The sequence below is a fragment of the Paralichthys olivaceus genome, chromosome 10 (genome assembly GCF_024713975.1).
Source record: "Paralichthys olivaceus isolate ysfri-2021 chromosome 10, ASM2471397v2, whole genome shotgun sequence".
NCBI lineage: Eukaryota > Metazoa > Chordata > Actinopteri > Pleuronectiformes > Paralichthyidae > Paralichthys > Paralichthys olivaceus.
The window spans coordinates 2,712,501-2,725,888 of NC_091102.1; the positions used below are offsets into that span (position 1 = coordinate 2,712,501).

Genomic DNA, 13,388 nt, shown 5'->3' on the forward strand with positions numbered 1-13,388 from the left:
GTTTATTCTTAGCTCTCTCTCTCTCACACACACACACACACACACACACACACACACACACACACACACACACACACACACACCACACCCACACACAGCTCCTCTTCTCTTGTCTCGTGTTTGCATCTCTGTTTTGCATCTCGTATTTTTATAGTGTGAACATTAGTTCCCACCAAACGTCCAACGTGTTTCACACGCTCATTTTTTTTTTTCTGAAAATATTTGCGCTTGTCTTAAGGTGACACGACCATTCAAGTCATAATATGTAACAATGTATCATTAACGTGTGTTGTGTATGTTGTTGACATGTTAACTTGACATGATCCGAAGTGAAATCCACAGTTTTATTCAAGGTAACACATTTATCCTCTCCGCCACACAGACGTGCTCGTGTGGATGTGGATCTACTTTCTGCCTCAAGCTGTAGTTTATAATTATGATCTGTTGATATTAAGCAGACGAGTCGTCATGAATTCTTCCACCTGCTGAGACAACACAACACGATGTGACCAGGGACGACAGCCAGTGTGTGTGTGTCCCTGTGTGTGTGTCAGTGTTTCACGTCGCACTTCAGAACCCACCGCTCCACTAACCTCGAGCCCACCTCCTCTCCTCCCTCTGTCTCCCCCTCCTCACCCCTCCGCTGTCCTAAATTCTATTCAGGAAATAATAGACTGACATTTATCATAATCTGTTTCTCGCTGGCAGCATCGCCCCCCCCCCTGCTGGGCTCTTGTCTCGGTTTTACCACCCATCTATTCTCCGCCGTCATTTTCTCCATCACCTCCACCTCCCCCCACCCCCCCCCCACCACCCCTCCACCCCTCCATCCCTCCGTGCAGCACTGTGACCTGCCCGATGCTGCGGTGGGTCGAGGTGCGGATCCCTCCGGATTCTATCTGCACAGGGAGATTAACTGAAAAGATGATTAACTCAGATCTGCTTGATTAGCATCGCATCCTTTTAACATAATCCAGTGGACAAATTGCACCGTCATGCTTTCAGGTCCTGAGAGGAAACGATGACGCGGCGTCAGACCTCCCAGCATCACAGCGTTAAATAACTGTAAAACTCAGTTACCGCCGTGTCCCCGAATGCCTCATGTTCTAACTGGGCATGTTTGTGTTGTGTTCAAAGACTTGTTTTTCTCTGGATAAATGACCTTCACCTGGAGAATGTTCTTGCTTTTTACTTGATTAAAATTTCCCTCTTCCCCTGAGACCTCACACTTTAACTTGAGCACAGCGGTTTAAGGCCGATAGGCCGAGCGCCTCACTCTCTTTGGATTCTGCCGCTCTTCTGATTTGTGTGATTTTTTTATACGTTGATGTGCGGATTTGTGATTACTTTAATTAAAAGAGAAGAAACACAACTCAGGTCCGTGAGTTCAGATAAACAGCTGTAAACAAACCTTTACAACCCAGCGTCGTGTGTCTGTGTGACACGTAAACACAACGGTAAAGAAACCTGCGCAATCAAGTTGTGAATCAATTCATTAAGTTGTTTTTCCAAAGTGACATATTTTATTTAACATGCAGGATTTTAAATAACTCAATTAAAACAAATCAAAACTGACCTGCACTCTGAGACGCTTCACCTGCTGCAGCCTGATAAAAAAGTTTTTTCATATTATTATAACCATCACTCACATGTTAAGTTTCTTATTATATTTACTTCTTGTTAGCTGGCATCACTTCCATCTACCGCTTCTCTTCTTACCCGGCGTGATAAACTCCTTGTTGTGATTATTGTGACACAGAAGCTTGTGTACGTGTTAATATTTCTCGGGCATCAGGTTAAAACTTTCCTCCAACACTAATGTGACCGTGGCCTTTGATGGATTTGAGTTCAGGTCCTGACCCCAAACAACCTGTCCGGTTTAATCCAAAGTGGATTAAATGTTCCCGGAGTTTATCACTGCGACAGTGGCCGGGTGCACGCCACGGACTGCACGCCACGGACTGCACACCACGGACTGCACGCCACGAACTGCACCTGCCTGCACAGGAAAGCAGTGAAATACATCACGTCACTTATTTCTCTAAACCACGTTAGATTCAAATCACAACGCTGGAAACAAAGTGAGCAGAGGTTTATTGTGATGTCGTTGTGTAACAGTGTGTTTGGTCTGGATGTTATTTTAAAATCTGTAATTCTATTCATTTCGTAGGTGTTGGAAGTGTGGGAGTGTGAACGCTCGTAGGAGTGTGATTCTTTTCAGATTCACAATGAAGGCTGGAGCTTTTGTTGACAGCTGCAGATATGACCAGATAGATCATTATGAATATACAATCAGCTGACATTTTGGCTCCGCTCGCCGCTTACATAACAACCCGACGCTTCAGCCGTTCACACACACACACACACACACACACTCACACTTCAACTCTCCTCGGTGTTTCAGTCTCAAATGAAAATCCAGTGGGAGTTCCAGGTCTAAAACTGTTCAGCTGTAACAGTGACTTGATAGAAAACTGAAAAATGATTTTAAATAAAGTCTTTGGTGATAATCGCTCAAAACATTACAGAAATATTCATTTTACACACAGATATGGTGGAAACATGGAAGAAAATAAAGTAAAATATCATCAGCTTACATGTAAACTGATTTTATTCCAACTTATTTGTTTTTCTTCCTTCAGTCTCCGTATTAAAAGTTTAAACAGTTTTCGTTTCTTTTTGTTTGCTCAGAGATGAATGAGAGTGAGATCCCCACATCTGCAGTCCCCATAAATAAAACATGTTCAGAGTGTTCTCCGATGACTCCAGAGGCTGAAACGTCAACCGCTTTTCAGCGTTCACACTTCAAACGACACCTCACCTGCTCTTCGGAGGCTCTTACGCTTCAACACACTTCAGAGCTGCAGCTTTTAGCTCCGCTCCCATTAACGCTGTAAAAAAAAAAAAAGAAAAAAAAAGAACAAAGTAGAGGAAACTGAAGCTACGACAACGAAGTGGAAGTGTTACTGACAGTTATGATTGGAAACGCTTTACATTCGACGAGGTGTGAATGACGAGAACCGATCAGGAAGCAAACGGACAGATGCCGATACGATATCCGGGAGTAGAAGAAATTCTGGCTCCGACAAATCTGCCAATTTGTAAATGTATTAGTAAAAGAAAATATCCAATGATTCCAAAGATGATGTAAGAAATGTAAAGTTTAGCCACAAACGTGATTATATTCAACTATAAATACAACGAAAACACAAATACAACCGAATATTTAAAACTAAAATAAAGAAAATAAACAGAATTGCACGTTTAAAAGTTTTTCAGATCAGATTCGCTGTGACGATTATAATATTAACAACATTATGAGAGAGTTGAAAACCTTCTGGTGTGAACCAGGTCGTATTTATGTTCTAATGATAAAACATCATTGTGGTTTTCACTCAGACGTTAGTCTCAGTGTTGTTACTTGTTTTTTCAGTCCAGCTGCTCCCTGTTTCTCTTCGTCTATCTCAAGGCCATTTCCTCTCCCCCTCTTCTATCTGAGGAGCAGTAAAGGTCACTCCCTCCCTCCCTCCCTCCCTCCTTCCTCTCCCTCACTCCTCTCCTCAGCCTCACATGCTTTCCCTCTCGCTCTGTGATTATAGTTTCGATGATTTGGAGAAAACGGTTCTCCAACAACATTTTGTTCCTAGAAATCCGATGTTTCAGTGATAATGGTTTAAAGAAAGAACGCTCTGTGTCGTCCCTGCACAGTTTGATCTGTGGCTGTTCATCAGTGTTTATACGGAGCAGCTTCCCTTTTTCTTCTCATGTCTCCTAATGTGTCAGATGTTATGAAGTCCTGTCGTCTCGTGTTAGTTTTACCGTCTCGCTCTAAACTCTCTGCGGGAACGCGGCGCTTGTGGCTCGTTGGATGTTTGAGCTCTTACCTGAGGCTTAATCCTTAAAAATCCAAACAAGAAAAGCAATTTATGTTTTTGCCAGTGTTGGTTTGAAAAACGTGATCGGGTCGGAGCAGCGCGGGAGCAGGCTGTGCACCGAGGGCAGCTGGTTCGGTGTTTGACCTTGTGTGTTTTTTTTTTTTATCCGCTGGCTTCATGTGACCATAAATCCCTGAGCTGTTTGTGTCAGTGCTCTGTGAACTTCACTCTGCACACCTGGTGCTGTGATCACGGCAGCTCCGCTCTTCAAATCACATGATTCTGGGTTTTCATTCAGATTTGCAGACATTTTACATCATTGTTTTTGTTTTTTTTAAAAAACCGTTTCATGTCAGAATTTATCGTCCCAATGTGCATTTAGGTAAAAAAAAAAAATAAGACTCATCATCTAAACATTTGAGAGTCTTCATGAACCGCTGCAATATTTTCCAGCATTAATGATTATTGCACAATCAGAATGTGTCCGAATGAACTTTACTCTGTTAAGTCTCTGGTGAATTTTAATGCTGCGTCACAAACAAATTCCCCCTGAACAAATATCCCCAAATTAATCTGAAAGCTCATGAGAATATTTAATCTGTGCAGTTTTAAATTAAACACACACACACACACACACACACACACACGGGAGCTTGTATGTACACTGTGACATTCCACATGTCTGGGTCCCGACGTGCAAGTGACGCGAGAGCGTAGAGCTGCAGCGAGAGCAGACGTGACGGAGAGATTTCAGGAGAGAGAAGTGAACCCTGATAGATTTTTTCTGCCGCGGCATCAAAGTGCACAAATTAGTGGAGATCAAATGCACGTTTGTTTTGCGGAAATCCTCTCAGGCTCAGGCACTCACAGGAAATGGGTGTGACGCAGGATGTATATACACACACACACACACACATTGAAAGTAACACACACACACACACACACACACACTTGCTCAAGATGAAATAAGACGATCGAGATGATTACACCTTCATTATTCCATCCTGTGTCCTTCACCTGTGGTTGCCATGGCAGCGGCAGAAATCATATTGAAAATGGAAACATAAGAGCAGCAGAGTGCATGTGTGTGTGTGTGTATGTGTGTGTGTGTGTGTGTCTCTGTGTGTGTCTGTGTATCTGTGTGTGTGTGTGTGTGTGTCTGTGTGTGTGTGCGCCTTCAGACCCTTGTGATTTTTCTTTTATAAGTTGAATTGTTTGGATAAAATTAGTCTCCCGCTATTAATGACGAAGTGAAAACATATTTGTAGTTATTAATCCAAAACCTGTTTGAACGTTGAGCATCTCAGTCGCTCTTCATCCGTCAGGTCTTTATAATAAACATGAGAACCACTAAGAGGTTAGTTATGACCCGAGGAAGAACCCAGCACAGAGGTACGTGGTCTCTGGGTGCTCGTCTCTCTGTGAATGTAAAAGTTCTTCTAAGTGAAAAAGCTCAGAGTCTGTGGTGAAGCCTCCTTGAACTTGATGTTCTCTGAACATTAGAGCGCAATCTGAGCAATTTGCAAATTATTTAATATTTTTTTTATTCAAGTCTGAGAAAAGAGAAGAGTCTGAATAATTTCTGAAGCTGAAGAGTGTTGGTTTGTGGACGGGGGGGGGGGGGGTTACATAACTGATGTCTGAGTTTGTCTGACAGATCCACTGTTTGACATGTACAACACACACACACACACACACTCACACACACACTCACACACACACTCACACACACACACCCCATTCATCATGTGTGAGTCTCATGTTGAAATTTCTTATGAGTCAATATAAAACACCTGAGATTCACTGTTGTAGTTTAATGGCTTTTATGGTCAATTATTCAAAATGAGCTTTTTCTTCCTCCTCCTCTTCGTCACTCCTCTCCCCCCTCGCTCCTGTCCTCCATCCCCCACTCCCACCCTTCCTCTCTGAAAGATTCATCAAGCCATTTACTAAACATCTTCTCTTCTCTTCCAACTCCTCCACCCCTCCACCCCTCCGTCTCCTCATCTCTATCTTCACAGTGAGAACAGGAAGAGAAAAACTGTTTGCCCATTTTTCTGTGGACGAAGCTGATTGTGTGTGTGTGTGTGTTTTTGAGATACCTACCTGCTCTTACGTTTCTCCCTCCATCATCCACCCTTTCCTCACCCTCCATGTCCCTCATCCTCTCCTCTCTCATCTTCTTTCTCTCTCCATCCCTGCCTGTCTTTTCCTCATCTCTCTCTCTCTCTCTTCTCCTTTATTAATCTCTTATCACTTTGTTCTCTCTCCCCCTCCTCCTTTCTTTTTCTTTCTGTCGCTTCTCCCTCTTGATCTCATTCAAGCCTCCTCTCTCTCTCTCTGTCTCTCTCGTTCTCTCTCTCTCCTCCTCTGTTTGTGTGTGTTTTTATCTGTGCATGTGTCGGCAGAGTCACAGACCCACCAGAGAAGCTTTACAGCTGTTACATAACAAACGTCCTCTTGACTTGGAAGTGTGTCATTGCCTTGGATCAGTTCCTCTCTTGGCCTCCGTCTAAAGACCCCTCCAGGCCTCCCTTGATAGCACTAAAGCTCGGATGGAGGGATGGAGGAGGACAGAAGGAGGGTGTGGATAAAAGATAAAAACAATTGACGGGAACGGAGGAGATGGAAAAGGGCAAGGAGGCAGACAAGAGAGGAAACGGTTATCAAGAATGAAAGGTGGAATAAAGAAAAGAAGTGGAGGAGGAGGGGGGGGGGCAGCGTTTAAAGGGTCAAGAGGCGACGATGAGCGGAGCGATTCAGGGGGAATCAAGAGAAATGGAAAAGAGGGAGCACAGACGGAACGAGGGAGAAAGGCAGAGGCAGATTTAGAGGTTAAATAGGTGAAGCTGAAAAATTGTCTAGACATGAAGGAGAGGTTGCTGTCGTGTCCGTCTGGGTGCGTTTGCTTCGTCCTCTGGTGTCACAGCGGTTTAATTTACGTGCAGCGTGTTGCAGGAGGCGCTGTGTGTTACCGGCTGCAGCCGAGACAGTCCAGTGCTTCAGCACAGGCGGCTGCATCTGAGGGAAAACTAGGCCCCTGCATAACATGCACCGTTTTATTGAGACCCGACGGCGGCTCGAACATGTTGGTGCCCGAGTCACCGGGGAGACGAAGCACTGACTTTGATTGAACCCTGCGTTGCATTAGGAGTTTGTCCATCAAGGTAAACAGCTGGTGAATGAAAAGTCAATTGTCTTTGAACCTTATCCTCCTTCCTCCTCACATGGACGCACTCTGACATTCAGGAAAATGTGCGGACCTTAACTACCTTGCAACCAAACCCTGTGACGGAAAGTAAAGTAAGAAGAGAATAAATGAAGAGGGAAAAGAAAAATATATATAATTTCCTCACATCAGAAGAATATAAGACGATAGTTCAGCCAATCACATTAAATGAGTTAAATTGAGCTCACCTTTGCACACATGCACCTCCTTTTATCAGTGGCATTGTTAGTGTGTGTGTGTGTGTGTGTGTGTGTGTGTGTGTGTGTGTGTGCCTGCGGTGCAAAGGGGCTTTGATTGAAAGGTCCCCATCAATTCTTCTCTCCTTCACAATCATCAGCGCGGCAGGAGGCCGAGGCTTCGCTAACACTCGACACTCACAAGAATCCAGGATCCTGTGAGGAGCCAGGTTAAAGCTGAAACCAGAGAACGTGTGTGTACATGCATCACATCTGACAGCTCAGCTCAACACAGCTCAACACAGCTCCTCACATTTCACCCTTTACTCCTTTATTTACACGGATCATTTTCAGATTTTCCTCGTTTTATATTCGAGAGAACTTTACACAAATCTTTGTCGCACTTTATTTTTTGTCTTAATTCAAACTGAAGCTGGAACAATAGTAACAAAAATGTCCAATTATCAATTCTGAACCAAGTGCAAATATGTTTTGATTCCATATTTGAACAAACAGGAGCCCAGTGTTTCCACAGACCAAACAAACCGCTCATCCCACACAGGCATGTTTAGAATGGACTCTGCACTCATGGTAGAAATGTAAGGTTTTTTTATTTCGTGCATTAAAAAGAGATCAAACGTCTTGTGAGTCTGACCTCTTATGTGGAAACATCGCGGAGCCACAACCACGAGAGTCTGAACCCAAAGTGCGTCAACAGCTGTTGCAATGATCTGGATCCTAAAAGTTCACACAGACAGAATCAGGAGATTTCAAACAAAATGATTAAAGAATTAAAGTGAAGTGTAAATGGCAGCCATCTGTGTGTGTGTGTGTGTGTGTGTGTGTGTGTGTGTGTGTTCTGGGCCTCTGTGCTGACTGCGACACACAGCGGACCCGTCCTTTGCTGTGGATTAGCGGCTGTAAGACTGTGGATGCAGACGGCGGCTCAGTAATCTATTGTGGTAATCTACTGCCAATGTGCTGAGGGATCATTAGCCAGATCATGGGATCGGATTGGAACTGGATTTATGCAACTGCCAGGTGTTGCTCTGAGTGTGTGTGTGTGTGTGTGTGTGTGTGTGAGTGTGTGTGTGTGAGTGTGTGAGTGTGTGAGAGAGAGCATTACGTAGAAGGTTAACATGTTGTGTAAACAAGTTGGTCAATGAATGGAAACTCTGTGCTCAGCCGAGCCCGTGTGTGTTCGACTTTTTGTCACAGTTGTAAATAGATTTTTACATTAATGCTTCAATGAGTGTAAAGTGTATTTGATTCGTGTCCAGTGTGTCACCGACCGTTGAAGGTCGCGGTGCAGCACAGACGCAAATATGACTCCAGGGTTTAACTACTGCTTTTCTCTTTTAGTTTTAAAAATACGTGTTTGTCAAGTCCTAAAGATGAAATCCTGCAGGTTTGACTTGAACGATGTTGATTAGCTGCAGCTCAAGCAGCTTCAGGTCTGCGGAGCGTGATCTGGAGATGTGTTCCACCAACCAGACTCCAAACCTGCACCGCTGCTTTGTTAGCGTCTCAGCTCGACCAACGTCTGACCACAAAACCTTTTCCTCTGAGGTTTATTGAACAGAAAGTGCTCTTTGTTTTACGTTTCCCTCCCCGTGTCCCGGTCGAAGACTCGGCTGTCTGTCCCCTCACATGAGTCCACTTTTAACCATATTTGACCTTTAAATGCATCGGTGTTTTCTCAGACCTCAGATTGACGCAGAGCTGACACTCGGTATCTGCGCTGCGCTGATAACAGTGCGTGAATTACCAGTCAGTCTCAGCTGTCAATCATCATATTTACATTCGGTGCTTGACACAGTTTCTGAAGACGTTAAGCTCTGGACAAACTAAAGTCTCGTTCTTTTGGTTTCTCTAACCCGCTGAAAGCTGAATCCTGTTCTCTCTCTCCGAGCTCCTCTGGCTTCACAAAGTGGAAACTGTGACCTGGAAAACGTTCTGTTCTCCGGCAGTGAGGCAGCTGAACTCTGCTCTAACACCTGAGCTTCCTTCTTTCATTCTCCTGCTTCTGTTTGAAATGATCAGATTCATGAATGAAACGAAACTCTTCATCGTGTCGTCACTTGCAGGGAGGGGGGCGGGGACACTGGAAATCGATACGTGTTTGTGTGGTGGATGGGATGAGGCGGCTCGTGGTGGTGCAGCTCATCTCTGCAGAGCTGAGAGGAGAACATAGTAAAACGAGGGTCACGTTTTACAGAGATGATATGAACTGACACATTCAACCCTCTGTCTGTCTGTCTCTGTCAGTGATGCAGCGCCACCATGAGGTCAAACCTGAACCAAAAAAAAAATCCTGAAATGACAGAAACCACCTTTAAATGACATATACCTTGATTTTTTTGTTTGTTGGTCCCATCTGCTAACATGGAGAATTAATTAATATGAAGCTATCACCAGTTAGCTTAGCTTAGCATTAAGACTGGAATCAAGGGGGGGGGGCAAACGTTTATCTCTCTAAGCTGCAGAATCTCAGTAACTCTCCTAAGTCGTCTCCCAGTGAGCTTCTGTAATTAATGGCATTGAGACGATAGACGTCTTTATTCCCAGTCTGTGGTTCCAGCTGTTTTTGTTCTCCTCTGTGCATCACAGGGTTAAATGATGAAGCCCTTGGATGTGGTCGTGCATGTGAAGTACATTTCTGCTGTTTGAGCGAAGAGGCAGCTGCTGTGACCACTTCACGTTCTGTCCATGCCTGTTCACTACAATGACTTATTGTTCTGCACGTCCACCGCTCTCCTCTCTCTCCTCCTGCGTCGCCACTTGTTGCATCTCGCTCGTCTTTTCATCTCCGGTCTCTCCTCGGCTCTTTCATTCGTTTTGCTTCACTTCTATTTCAATGGTTAGGTTTTTCTTTTTTTTGTTTGTTCATCCGTCTCCACTTAAGGCCATCCTTTCATTTTGCGACCCACTCTCTAAATTTGCCCGTCTGACCTTTCTTGCGTCTCTTCTCTTTTCCCTGCAGCTTTTGGTCCCATTTCACCATCTCTCCATCTGCGCTGGGATTTTTTTTTTTTCGCTCTCTCCCTTTCTCTGGCAGCGACTCAGTGATGGAGAGAATGATCAAATCTGCAGCTAAAGAGCATAGAAGTAAAACAAACCAGAGAGAGAGGTTGGGGGGGGGGGGGCAGCTTAATGCAGGCCGTGGATTATAACTAATAGATGCCCTGTGATCGCTGCATTAAAAGCTTTAAGAGAATGTGTCTGCAGTTTCCTGGACGGCACTGTAGGTCCTCGCTGAGATTTCACTGGGGCAGCGGCGACAACATCATCCCAAATGACCACGCCGCCTCACGGCATCCGTGGCTGAGCCAGGGACACATGAGTGCACGGTTGCCTCCGCCCCCTCCCCGCCTGCGTCCACCTAAATACCGGCTGACCTGCTTTCTCTAAGCTCGTCTGACCGGCGCCTCCTCGCTGACCAACTTAATAAAACAGACATTTTGTGGGACAGAAACAAGCAAACGGCCTTTATTGGCGACTCTGACCTCTCCGCCTCGCTGTGTGTGTGTCCGTGCACTCGGAGGCGTTGGAATAGGAAATCAATACATGTTTGTGTAGTGAATGGGACGATTTTCCTCTCTCTCTCTCTCTCTCTCTCTCTCTGTTACTCTCTCCCTCCCTCCTCATCCTCTGAGGTGATCATCGTCCTGTTTGTTCTGTCCATTGTTTTTCCTTTCTGCCATTTTCTCCCCAAAAAAATTCAAAGAATAGTTTTCTGAGAAATATTCAGACTGTTTACTTAAATAAGATTTTAAAAAAAAATACTCCATCACATGTAAAAAATGTTGTGTTTGTGAGAACAAAAATATGTGAGTCAGTCGCTCTGGAACTTTTCCTGCAGCTCCCTGAATGTCCGAGTGATGAATACAAATATCTCAGCATACGTACACGTAGAAGACGAAGACAGCTAAAAAATAAAGTGTAAACGATAAACTTTGCAACATATATTTATTATATTATTTATATATCGAGAGTCTGGGAGAGAAAACACGTCTTTAACGTGTCAGACGTAACGAGGTCATTGAGCAACAACTCAGAAAACGTCTCTACATTTAGACAGTGAAGAAGAAGAACGGCAGAGCAGCTGATGGTTGTGTTAGAAGTAAATAACATGTATAAAATGTTTGTGCAGCAAAACTGTCTTTTTATCCCAAAATATGTGTTTCTAATTATGTTTCTTTTATTCTATACAATAAAACTGGTAATGCTTTGGTTCATTTCCCCTGTTTAGTTTTTATAAGCTGCATAAAAACAACAAAACCACGAAATGTAGTTCGATTTTTACGTTTTTACTTGTGAGCTTTTGTGACTGACAGCTTAACAACGGAATTGTTAATGTTCCAAATTACTTTTCTTCTCTCTCGGGTATTTTAAGGACTTTTTGTTTTGTGCAAAAAGTGGACGATCCTGATTTTGTTCTCGAGCAGCTAATAAGTGGACGTCTGCAGTTTGAAGCCGTTTAAAAAATCCAAGGTTGAAGAAGGCGGATAAATAACGTTCTCCTGTCGATGGGGCCATTGTTGTTCTTGCTGCATTTTTAAAATGACTTGATATTGTTATTGAATTTGTAATTTTAAAGCTTTGCCGTCTTTCTCACCTCAAACTGGTAGTTTACAGAATCAAACCTGTGGCTCCAGACCCGCAGAGGGTCACAGGTTGTCTCAGCCCCCCCCCCCCCGTCCCTCCATAAGTCCTCACCTGCAGCATCAGGAAGCAGAGCCGAGGTCTGCAGGGCCTCAAATCCACCCTGCATGTTTACTGGAGCCTATGACAACATTTAGCTGCCTCACAATCACACGTTACCAGTGTGTGTGTGTGTGTGTGTGTGTGTGTGTGTGTGTGTGTGTGTGTGTGTGTGTGTGTGTGTTTGTGTGTTCCAGTGGAAATAATGTTCGCTTTGTTTCCCTGGAGTTTAGAAAGCACCTGCATTCAGGTGCACAGGAAGTGCCACAGTTAACATGTAGATTTAATTACATTTCAGCGAGGCGTTAAACAGTGTGTGTGTGTGTGTGTGTGTGTGTGTGTGTGTGTGTGTGTGTTGTCAGCGTGCAGGAACCAAACATGTCAGATTGGAGCCTCTGACAGGAGCGAGCCTTGTTAATTCATTTCGTGGACAATAGATCAGCTGTGAGCGACGGGAGGTTTTCTCACAGATCTCCTGGGAGCCTGCCGGCAGCCGCGGCTCATTAAACCACCAATCACTGTTTACATTTAACCCGCACATGAAAACCACATGAACAACAGAAGAACGGTTGTCAGGACACAACCACAGTGTTGACCGTCGCTCGGGCAGGGAAATGGATCCACTGGGTTCAGGCTGCCCTCCAGGGTCATGTCGGATGAAATGTTGGAGCTTTACACGCTCCTTGTTTCATCCCATCTTTCTGTAAAAGCTTCAAACATCAGCAAACACAATGGATTTTCCTCCTCTGCATTCGAGTGCGGATCCCGACCGAGCCCGTTGGGTTCTGATGTGTTCCCCCGGGTTCTCTCGTCTTACATGTACATGTTTATCCCCTGAGGTCTGTGTTTCCTGCCTCTGACTCTGCAGCTTCATCTCATCGTGCTGAGCAAATGTCAATGTTAACCTAGTTTTTCATCGGCGCTGATAGAGACCCTGATAGCGGCTCTCCACCGCTCGGTAATGAGCCGCGGTGGTCGGAGCTGAAATGATAATTACATGTTGGCGCTGAGAGCAGAGAGCTGAGCTCCGACCATCAGCTGCAGCTTTTGGTTTTGCTCATGTATTCACTGACTCGACACCGGAGGCAGTGAGGTGTGTGTGAAACGCTCTCAGGGTGAAATGGCCTTGATCGTGAGAGATAAAGAGGCGATATAAAAAAAAACAACAGTAAACACAGCATCACCCACACGCACAGCTCTGCTTCCTCTTTACATGTGGGCACTGAAATTAGAGAGTTAATATTTTCTTATTTAACCTCCTCGTCGTTTGGGTCCCACAGACTCTGATTCTGTGATTTATTCATTATTCTTTACTTTTGACCAAAACTCTTTATGTCACAATCGTATTGAAACGTTGAGCCAAATTATCTTGGATACGGGCGACGTCATTTGGTCATGATGATC

General features: G+C 44.4%; 1 protein-coding gene across 2 annotated transcripts in view; it reads left to right on the top strand.

Annotated features, from left to right (window-relative positions):
• Window positions 1-13,388, top strand: part of plcl1 (phospholipase C like 1) — a 56,283-nt gene that overhangs the window by 22,659 nt on the left and 20,236 nt on the right. The window lies entirely within an intron of this gene.